The sequence below is a fragment of the Pteropus vampyrus genome, unplaced genomic scaffold (assembly GCF_000151845.1).
Source record: "Pteropus vampyrus isolate Shadow unplaced genomic scaffold, Pvam_2.0 Scaffold108, whole genome shotgun sequence".
Lineage (NCBI taxonomy): Eukaryota > Metazoa > Chordata > Mammalia > Chiroptera > Pteropodidae > Pteropus > Pteropus vampyrus.
The window spans coordinates 3,990,148-4,000,575 of record NW_011888889.1 but is presented as its reverse complement, the minus strand read 5'-3'; positions in this window follow the sequence as shown (position 1 = coordinate 4,000,575).

Here is a 10,428-nt window from a genome sequence, read left to right as displayed (position 1 = left end):
TTCACCGCTGGAAATGAATTGTTGCATTGTGTACAGGCCCACGTATCCAGGAGTGATTCAAGGATGGGCTTAAGTAGAGGGTATAACAGGCGTCATTTAGAATATCAGAAAATAACACAGGCGATATATAAAAGGACAGGTAGCTGAAGTCATCCCGCGAAACACTAATGTAAGCCCAAACTTAGTCATCAAATATTTAGAATTAATTTAAGGGTAAAACTTTACGAAACAATAATGCTTTAAGCCAAACATTGAAGGCCTTGTTTTTCAAAGACATAAATATAGAGGAAAATAAATGAAAATTTTCCAATGCTTTTGTCTTTGGTGGGAGCCCCAATTACTATTAAATGCTGAAATAACCAGATGTGGGATTATTAAATTTGAAACCACTCATGTTAAATATTAACAGTATATAGAATTATAGAACTTTTTAATATTCTATATTATAAATTAGAGTAAATTAATAAGTATTCTGATATAGTAAATTGAGAAGTGTAGTATACTTGATGTTCTTGTAGTAAATTGCAGGAAAGATATTTTGTTCTCATATACACAAAATATCTCTAAAAGCACATTTATTAAATGGAGGTCATCTAGTGATATGTATAGTATTGTCAACACTGACTGTGGTAGAGAAGATTACTTTGAGATTTGGGTTATATAACATTAAATTCTTAGCAGTCATTGAACAAATCTGAGGTGACTTGATTCTGAGGAAATATTTGATCTTCAGTAAATTATATTTTCCTGCTGAATATGTAGAAATTTGGAATACTATTTTATTGTTTAATTTTATATATTTGACATTTCTACATTTAGGCTAAGTGCTATATCATTCAATGTTTTTAAATTTTTCACAAACTTTTTTTTTTGAGACTACCAGCTTGAAATGTAGTTGGAGAAAGATTCTTTTGTCCATCCTAATTCTTCTCAAGTAAGATTGATTTATTTTCTGATATCCTAAGGCAAACTTTCATGACCTGCCAATTTAATAATAAAAGTTTACTTGAGTTTTTAAAAAATGGCCACATTATTTTATATGTGGTATCATGGATTAAAATCAGTTTCACTATTCATACAAGGTGAATGGTTAAAAAAAAAAAGGTGAATGGTAAAAGGTTTTAAAAAATATAATTGTGGAAACTATTAAAACAGGAGATTATAAATGATCAATTTATAAGCTTTAATTGATGATTCATCATAAGATAATTTTCCTAAAATGAATTTAAAAGATTTTTAAATTAAATATTACATCTTGTTACCTGCAGGTCAAATTTAAGTCTTCTGTTCCACACAGAAAATACACTAAAGGAGAACTATTATTTAAAGTGACTGTGATTAGAAAGCTGTGAATCACAGTGTTCCTGTGATTTGTTAAGTTATCCCTCTAGACACTTAAAGACTATTAGCTAAAACAGCAAGAAATTTTTCTTTATAAATAAGAATGAAATGTACTTTTTAAAATAAGAGATGCTGTGGCATTGACTCAAAACACTGAACATTTTAACACTAAACTTCTCCAGGAAAGTAAATATTCAAAAGAGAAATGAAAGCATATCAAATATCAAAACCCCTTATAGACAGGAAAATAATGTGTTCTTCTCTACACATCCCACTTATTGTGTGTGATACATTTTATAGAATCATTCTTCAACATTTCTGTCACTGACTGAATTGACATGCACAGGATAATTTGATAATCTTCCTGCTACTAAATCTTGTTCTCATTGTATTAAGCAAATACTCTAATGGTTTTTATCATTATTATTATTATTCTGACTCTGCATAGGAATCTCAGTGGTAATTTTTCTTATTGATATACTTTTATCTTCTACTTACAAACTCAGGCATCCCTCTCTGAAATGCAGTAAAAAATATATTCTCAGAACCTTTTGGGAAAACAGTCTTTGCTCATAGGTATCCTAAGTGGAAGAAACTTACCTACAATATTAATGATCACAATGTAATTAAATCAAAACCATTTACACTTTTAATTTGAAGTTGTGTTACTTCATAACTAACCCAAATGGAAGATAAGGTAATTAATTTTTCAGGAAATAGTTTCACGACATAAAGTTAAATATCAATTAATATGTATACTAAATTGCCTGTAGTGTTTTGAAAAATTAATTTGCTCCCAAATTTTCAGAGCAGGAGAAATTTCTTCAGTGTCATCTCAATGTTAAGTAATTCGCAAGTAAAACACAGAGTGGATTTAATTATAATAATCACTAAGAATATAATTATGGTTTTATTTAATTTTTCTTATTTGAACCTATCATCCTAATTGTTATGGTATAATCTGATAGACTTTCTGTATACCACTAATTTTTCTAGGTATGAAATAGTGATTTTAAATATATTACTTTAGGAGATACATGAAAACGCCTCATTCTTTAGAAAAACACAGAAACTATAATCTAAAGAATATAATTAGTTTATTTAGTAATATTAATGAAAATCAACTATATGTGAATTTTAAGGTAAACAAATAAAAAGTACTAAAGTCAAACTTGCTAATAAAGTAACACACATTTCCCATGATACAAGATATTATATACTTTCTAGAGTCAATAGTGATCACACAAAACACAATTTCTACGGCTCTTCTTAGGAGTCCTTGTGAAATTTATACTTACACAAGCCATCTTGACAAGCTTGATTTGATTTTCCTTATATGATAAGCTTCGTTAGCCAAATATAAGTAAAAAATAATGTTCTTTTTACTAAGAGATAAAACTGATTGCATTTCAAGTCATCTTATAGTTTTTATGTAGATGATGGATCTGTTTTTTTAAACATTTTTAATACAGCACAACAAAAACAAAAAATAGCTGTTATTTTATTGTTTGGTCATAGAATTATGCAGAAATATTTGCTGTATGTGATAAAACGTTTTAATGAAAATATTTCATTGTGAAAATAACACACTCTGGGCTTAGAAAGAAAGATATAACTTTTATTTTTTCTTAAGAAGTATAGAAGAAAAATATTTTTGGAATATTAACAGGTAAATTTTTAATCTTCAGTTATTCCTGGATATGCAGTTTCCACATGGCTTTCCACTAATAGGATCAATGACGTTGGAGGGTGGGGACAATTAAAAGGCTAGAAAAATTAGTAGTTGTTCAACTTATAATATCAAAACTATTTTTGTCATTTCATTGGTTTTTAAGAAAGAAATGCTCTTTCATGGGGCTCTAAGAGTGTAGATTTTCATTGTGAACTCAGGGCACAGAGTTGTGCTCTGCACACTAGGTAGGAGAGTGGAACTTCCCTGGGCTTCTTCCCAAGGGAGTGGCCAGGGCAGTGGAAATTCCAGTTAAGTTTATGGGATTCCTAGTGCAGAAGGGTTTATAGCCTGATTTTGGAACTGGATACAAAACTGGATACAAAACTAGTAAGGAATACACATCCAAAATGGCACTCCAGTAGGATGGCCCTAACAGCACTTTCATCAGTGTCCTATACTCCTCAATAAGATGTAAGAAAGAAGTGATGTTTTTCTGTGTCCCAACAGGAGTATGAAGGTGGCTAAGCAGAGTCCACAGAGCATGAGGAGCCCCAGGGATTCTGTCCACTGAGGAAGCATAGATCATATGACAATTTTGAATTGACTGCTGAAAACTCTGTACTGATCATGTGTCAATCCAGAGATAATCGAGTTACCTTCAATTATCAAGGTTACATTTTCTGTCATCAGCAGAAGTGGGTGCTCTTCAGTTAAGTAGAAACAGAGAGAGAAAATAAGAGAACTAGAGTTTCATTCTTTTCATATTGTTTGACTGAAAAAATCTCATGCCTTTTAAAAAATTAATAATAATCTGGGACTCTGGATGAACAACTGCAGAGAAGAGAGCTGGAGACTGAGTAGCATAGGGATGAGTGAAGTACCATAGTGTGGTAGTGTGTTCCTTCTATGTAGGATGGCTGGGGAAAAAGTTCCTGGAGATAGGAGTGCCTAAGGCACTATTAATAAAATAATTGACTCTATTTTAATATTAAGCCATTTCATTTGTTGTTTGCTGATTTCCAATACCTTCCCCTCCAGTTCCAAAACATTCAGTTAAATGTTGCCCCCCACACAATCATGTCTTTTGTTACTTTACAAAGTAAGGGGATCAAAGCAGTGGCTATAGCACAATGCATGTTAAAAAACAAACAAACAAAACAGAAAAATGAGCACCATACTTCTCATGTAAAATCAGACTACAAACTGAAAATTTAGTGGGGTTTGAAGCAAGGAGTAACCTAGGGGAAATTCTGCACCTCCCACCCCAGAAGCAGGAGCTTTTATTAATTTACTTTATGTCAGTGGTCATTTCTGAGAAGTACTGACTTATATAAAAATGCAAGATTCTGATTAAGACAAAATCCATTTTAAAATTATCAAAAAGCAAATCGTTTAAGCACACACTTAAACGATTTCAACCGCGTGAGGGTGACTGCGATGAAAGTTCTTTCAACAGGCTCATGATGGTTCATGCATCCGCACTGCAGAAAGTTAGATGAAGGGAATCAGAAATGACTGTTAAAATTATAACTGAGAAGCTCTGTGTACACCCAGTATCTTCTCAAAGTTGTAGCTATGGCTAGAAAAACACAACAGAACTCCAGAGATCTTCTAGATCTCATCTCAAGATCCCGATCATCCACAGATTTGAAAACTTAGCTCCTTGGCAAACTTCGGAGGTGCTGAAACTTCTTTGGCTTTTAAAACTTAATCGTTATACAATATACCCCTGGTTATACAAGGATACTTGTTTAATAGACCATAATTACTGCTCTAAGTCCAGTTTGCCTTTAGTGAAAATATCATAATGTTGTTATCAACCAGCTGATGAGGGTACTATTTTGTGTTAAATTTTAAAAAATAGGTGGATATTGGGAAACTTCTCTTTTCTTGAGGGTGCTCATATCTTTCTTAGCTTTTTTTTTAGAATTGGATTAATCTCTCTTTAAATTTCTGATATTTGAGGCTAATCATTTATTTCATGATCATATATTTCTTCATTTTCTTTTTTCCTCCACATTCACACAGCAATACAGATTCTCCTAGGCTAATAATATTCAATTCTAAGAAGTCCTTTTAAAATTATTAGAATTTTAACAGTGATAAAGTATGATTTTTCTACTATAAAGCATATATAATCTTTTCTGGATTATTTCAGCAGATGACTAAAAATATTATGTCACATGCTTTTATGACAAAGAAAACATTATCTCATCTAAAAAAATTCTATTGATGCAGTCAGGAAAATCCTACTGATACAGTTCCTATAAATAAGCAGCATATTTCCATAGTGAATTACTAATAAAAATTAAACCAAAAGTATGTTAGCATGCAGGTCCTTTTTATCACAGTAAAATTTATTCAGAGATCATATAATCCAGTTGCAATGCTTCAATCAAAAGTTAATTAGCTGTTATTAATATGTGATAATATTAATCAAGAGCATCAGCTTTTATTTTCTGCACCACTAAAATGTAAGGTATCATTATACTTAAAGTGTGTTTTATTAGACATAGTACTAGTCATGCCACTGCTTTCAACAGATAAAGTAAAAAAATATGTCTTTCCCAATTGTATTTCTCCCTTTTGTAAGAAACATTAAAAAAATTCAGCTAAAGAGTAAAACACACAAAAAAAGGACTGTGCCTTTTCAAACACATAATGATAAAGCAGTGTAGCTGGTACAAAATCATGAATACTTGAAGGCCCAGAAGCACTAATCTACAACGGGGGAATAAAGTGCACAACTGTTCTTAAATTTTTTCCCCCAGCTCCTCAGCAAAGTAACCTATGAATAAATTGTTGTGTTATAGTTAAAAGCTTTTTAGTTAGAAAATGCTATAATCTAGTCTATATATACATTCAATATCTAAATGGTATGTTTTTAACAGCAAAAAATGATGATTGATAGATAGTATAACATCACTAATTATCTATATTTAGTGCTTTGAAATATAAAATCCAATTAAATCAATTATAAAGTTAACTTTTTCATTAAGAACCAGAGTAGAAGACTCATTTTAACTTGGCTCATAGCTTTAAAGCAGCTTCAATGTGCCACTGTAAGTTTCAACAGCAACAGCCAGGAACATTGCTAGGTATAGATATCTATCTGGAGGCAATTATCAATATCAGAGTCTTGTCTTGTTCAGATTTGCAATCCTTGCATAAAATAGAGATATAAATGCAGCAGCATGTCGAATGTGTTTTTATGCCCAAATTCAACTCAGGTCTATATATAACTATTGATTTTTTAAAATTATGCTAAAATTTATTCTAAATGTCTCCATTATCATCCTAGCTATTAACATTGGATATATAGCCAAAGAGGTTCATTATAGAACTCAAATAATTTATTGAATTTATACTCTAGGATTAATAGCAGGAATCTAGCTACTTCTGTGATCACGAGTACACAGAGAGTTTACATCAAGGGAACGAATTTATCCACTTTAACCACTATTACATCCAGGATATTTTAGCCTGCATGATGGTTGGCAGGAGTCTTTAGGTGTACAACAGCACTTTTAGGTTTCTCTCTTACTAATTCCGATTGGTTCTTTTCTTGTTATAGAAAACAATGTGTGAATGTTATCATGTAACCACACTTATGTAAGAAATAGCTCAATGGTAGTCACTTATCAAATACAGAGGGTTTCTGATAAGTGTAAAACATTTTGCTTGAATGAAAAAAGGTCAAGGCATTTTTGGAGATAGAGCAAAATGAGCTAACTGTTGTAATGTATGCTAATAGTTGCTGAGATAGGTACTAATTCCCGTACATAAAACTGGCCACAGTAAGGAAAAAGAAATCAGGAAGGGTACTTGGAAAAGGTGAAATGTGAGTTGAAGTATGCAAGTAAGAAGGAGATACAATGCAAAGAAAAAGAAGAAGGAGAAAAAGGCACTCCCTAATAAGGAAATAACATTTGCTAAAGCAAAGGAAAACAGGAGACAATAGCACAGACTGAGGTTAGGGTCAGAGAAACAGGAGTGGTGAGAAAGAGCTTGGAGTATTAGGTAGAGGCCAGATAAGGGTTAGCAAGTTTGCTATATGCATAATCCTGCCTACTAACACTATGGCAGACTGTCAACAGACCACAGTACTTGTCTTAGTCCAGCCAGAATCTTGTAACAAAAATGCCATAGGCTGGGTGGCTTAAACAGACATATTATCTCAAGTTCTGGGAAGTCTGAGATCAGGGCACAAGCAGATTCAATATCTGGTGAGAACCCTGGCTCACAGATGACCATCTTCTCACTGTGTCCTCACTTGGTGGAAGGAGCAAGGGAATTCTCTGGCATCTCTTTTATAAGGGCAGTAATCTCATTCATGAGGATTCCACTCCAATGACCTAAGCAACTCTCAAAAGCGCCATCTCCAAATACCCTCACCTGGGGGGTTAGACTTCAACACATGAATTCTGGAGGGATATAAACATTCAGTTGCTAGCACTACCTTCTCTCATGAATTTATAACAATCCTTTTCAGTACAGCTTCCTAGTCAGTCTCAATTAACTTATTAAAAGATGTTACCAGGACCAGATCACATATGCTATAGAAAGTAGTGTGGATTTATCCAGAAGAAAAGAGAGAAAAAGCAAATGTTTCAAACAGATGGTAAGCAAGATCATCCCTTGTTTTAGAAAAGTTACTGGGATATAAGTGTGAATAAGGTATTAGAAGAGTGTTGTGGGCTGAAAGCCCCCCTCCGCCCTGCAACCCTGACCCCGATTTCATATACTAAAGCCCTAAACCATAAGCCTCTAGTTCTGATTAGCATACCTAAGAGGGTATCCGTGACTATGTATTTCTAAATAAGTTCCCACATTGATCCTGATGAATGTAGTCAAGCTGAGAACTGCTGTTCTATTGTGGGCTCTTCTTTCTAGATGGTTTTACATGATGTTCTGGACAGCACAGGCTTTCGAGGGAAAAGGAGCATCATACACTTTTAGTAAATTGCACATTATTTTCATAAAAAGTATTAGAGTTCCTGATTTTGAAAGGCATAGTTCTTCTCCAAATGATACCATCATTATAATAAAGTTTCCAAATTTCAAATAAATTTTGGTGTTTATAAATAGTTGTGAAATGTTGCACTTACTCATTTTTCTAAGTAAAAGAGAGAGCCCCTGTTCTAAATTCATGACCTTCTAATTCACTCTAAATCATGTCACCACACAATACAGAAATCCGAATAAACCATAGGAATCTCTGAATATATTATGTTTCCTAAAGCCCTGAATTATTACTTTGGGAGTTATGGTACAACCGCTATAAATTTTGATTAATTTCTGAAATTTATTTTTTTCTACTATGGAAGAACTGGCCATGCATAGTATAGAACTGCCAGGTGCAATTTATAGCTAACAAAATGCAAGAAACATGGGTAACACCAAGAGAACACTAAAGAAAGATACAACGTTTCCTGGAACATTCCATAAGTTTGCAGTATGATAGCAGTAACTGGCAGTTAAGAGTTCCACTCAAAAAGGACACAGTTCTGAAGAGCTACAAATGAATAACTAGAGGCTTTTACAGACAGCTGCAGCCTTTTGCTATACTGTTCTGGGGACCGAAGTGTACTTACCATGGATATGTTTAATGTTATTTTTAGAGTGCTTTGCCATACTGTGGAATTTCTAAAAAGACATTAAAGCCAGTTTCACCATGTATCTCCCCTAAATTTTCCCACCATACATAAATTAAAAATATTAAAATATAATAATGCATAGGGTAATAACAGTCTGAAGTTAACCTAAGCTATACTGACATAAATAGTGTGAATACCATCAATGATGAAGTAAATGAAAAAGAACCGAATATTTAAAATTCCAATATTCATTATTAAAGGAGTATCTGATAGTTCAAGTTTGATGGAGGAAGAATTCCCCATCTCATTGTATGTTATGCATGGCAATTAAATAAAATAGCACAGCAATTATTCTCAGGAATCTGAAATGTCATATTACAATGAAACATTCAAACCGTATAAGGTCAGAACTATTTATTTTAGGAGACTGGTGTCAGCATAATAAGGACTAGTTAAGTCTTATTATAATAAGGTTAAATATCAGCTAAGGTTCAATTTGCTTCTTATGAAGTTTTTAAATGAATAACAAAAATGCAGTCACATTCTCAGGCTAAATCATTGAGACGCTATGGTGAAAAATATGGGCTCTGAGGACAGATTACATGGATTTTAAGCTTGGTCCCTCTATTTACCAGCCATGTCTCCTTGGTAAAGTGACTTAACCTCAACAACATATGGCTGTAGAGAAAATTAAATTAGATAATAATGTAATTTAGAATATTGCCTCACTTATATTAAGTTCAATAATATTATTTGTTGTCATTTTATTTAATATTGGCCAATATCTGGCGATACTGACAAACATTTATCAGTGTTGAAGCACAAAAAGAAATGATGAAAATTCTACTATTCAATGATATAATTTAGAGAAAAGTAAATAATAATTTGGCATTCAACACTAAAGAACACTTAAGCCAAGAAACTTAGAAAGGCCAATTTTGTTTTGAAAATTATGAGTCCATTAATGTTAAAGGAAAGCCCAATTATTAGTTGTTTGTCTCATGAAGAAAAGATAATTAGCAATTAACCAATTTTTATGTTGTGCAAAGGTCCCCCAAAATGATAAAAGTTAATAAATTTACATTTGAGAATATAGAAAATCATAAGACTCATGTTGCAATTTATACTGCTAGTGACCCACCAATGGTGCGTCAAAAGATTAATTAGACACTTTTTAAGAATTCTGTGATGGGATTATATTTTAACTCAGTGATATTTTCATAGATAAATTGTAAAAATCTATCCTGAAATTTTCAATTTTCATTTTACAAGACCGTTAATGGAGATTATGCCATCGGGGAATCTCAAACGTGCCTCTTTAGACATTTCTGTATTGCCATGAAAGCTAGCAAAAATGTTTTTCGCATATAAAAATATCAAGGAGCAAAGTACTGTGTCATGTATTTGAAAGACAAATTATTTGCTATTTTTCAAAAATGAAAATAACAATTCTTGAAATAACTTCAAGGGAAATACAGTATAGTAAGTTGGCACTTTGGCTGGTACATTTAATTGTTGCAGCAACATTAGTGCCAAAATTCGAGGGTTGAGTGAAAACATTCTGCCCTCCACAGATAAGCAGTTAGCTTTTCTAAGGGAAAAAGATATATCTGCAAAAGGGCAATAAAAGAAAAATGAAATGAAAAGCTTTCATTTGATAGTTATTCACAATATCAAAATGCTCTTACCATGAGCATTTCCAACTTCAAGTACAAGAGTATGTAAGATAAGAAACCTATTTTCTCCATTTTTTTTTATGCTAGATTTTGATATTATATTACAAAACTTCTATACAGAATACAGTGTAAAAATAAAACA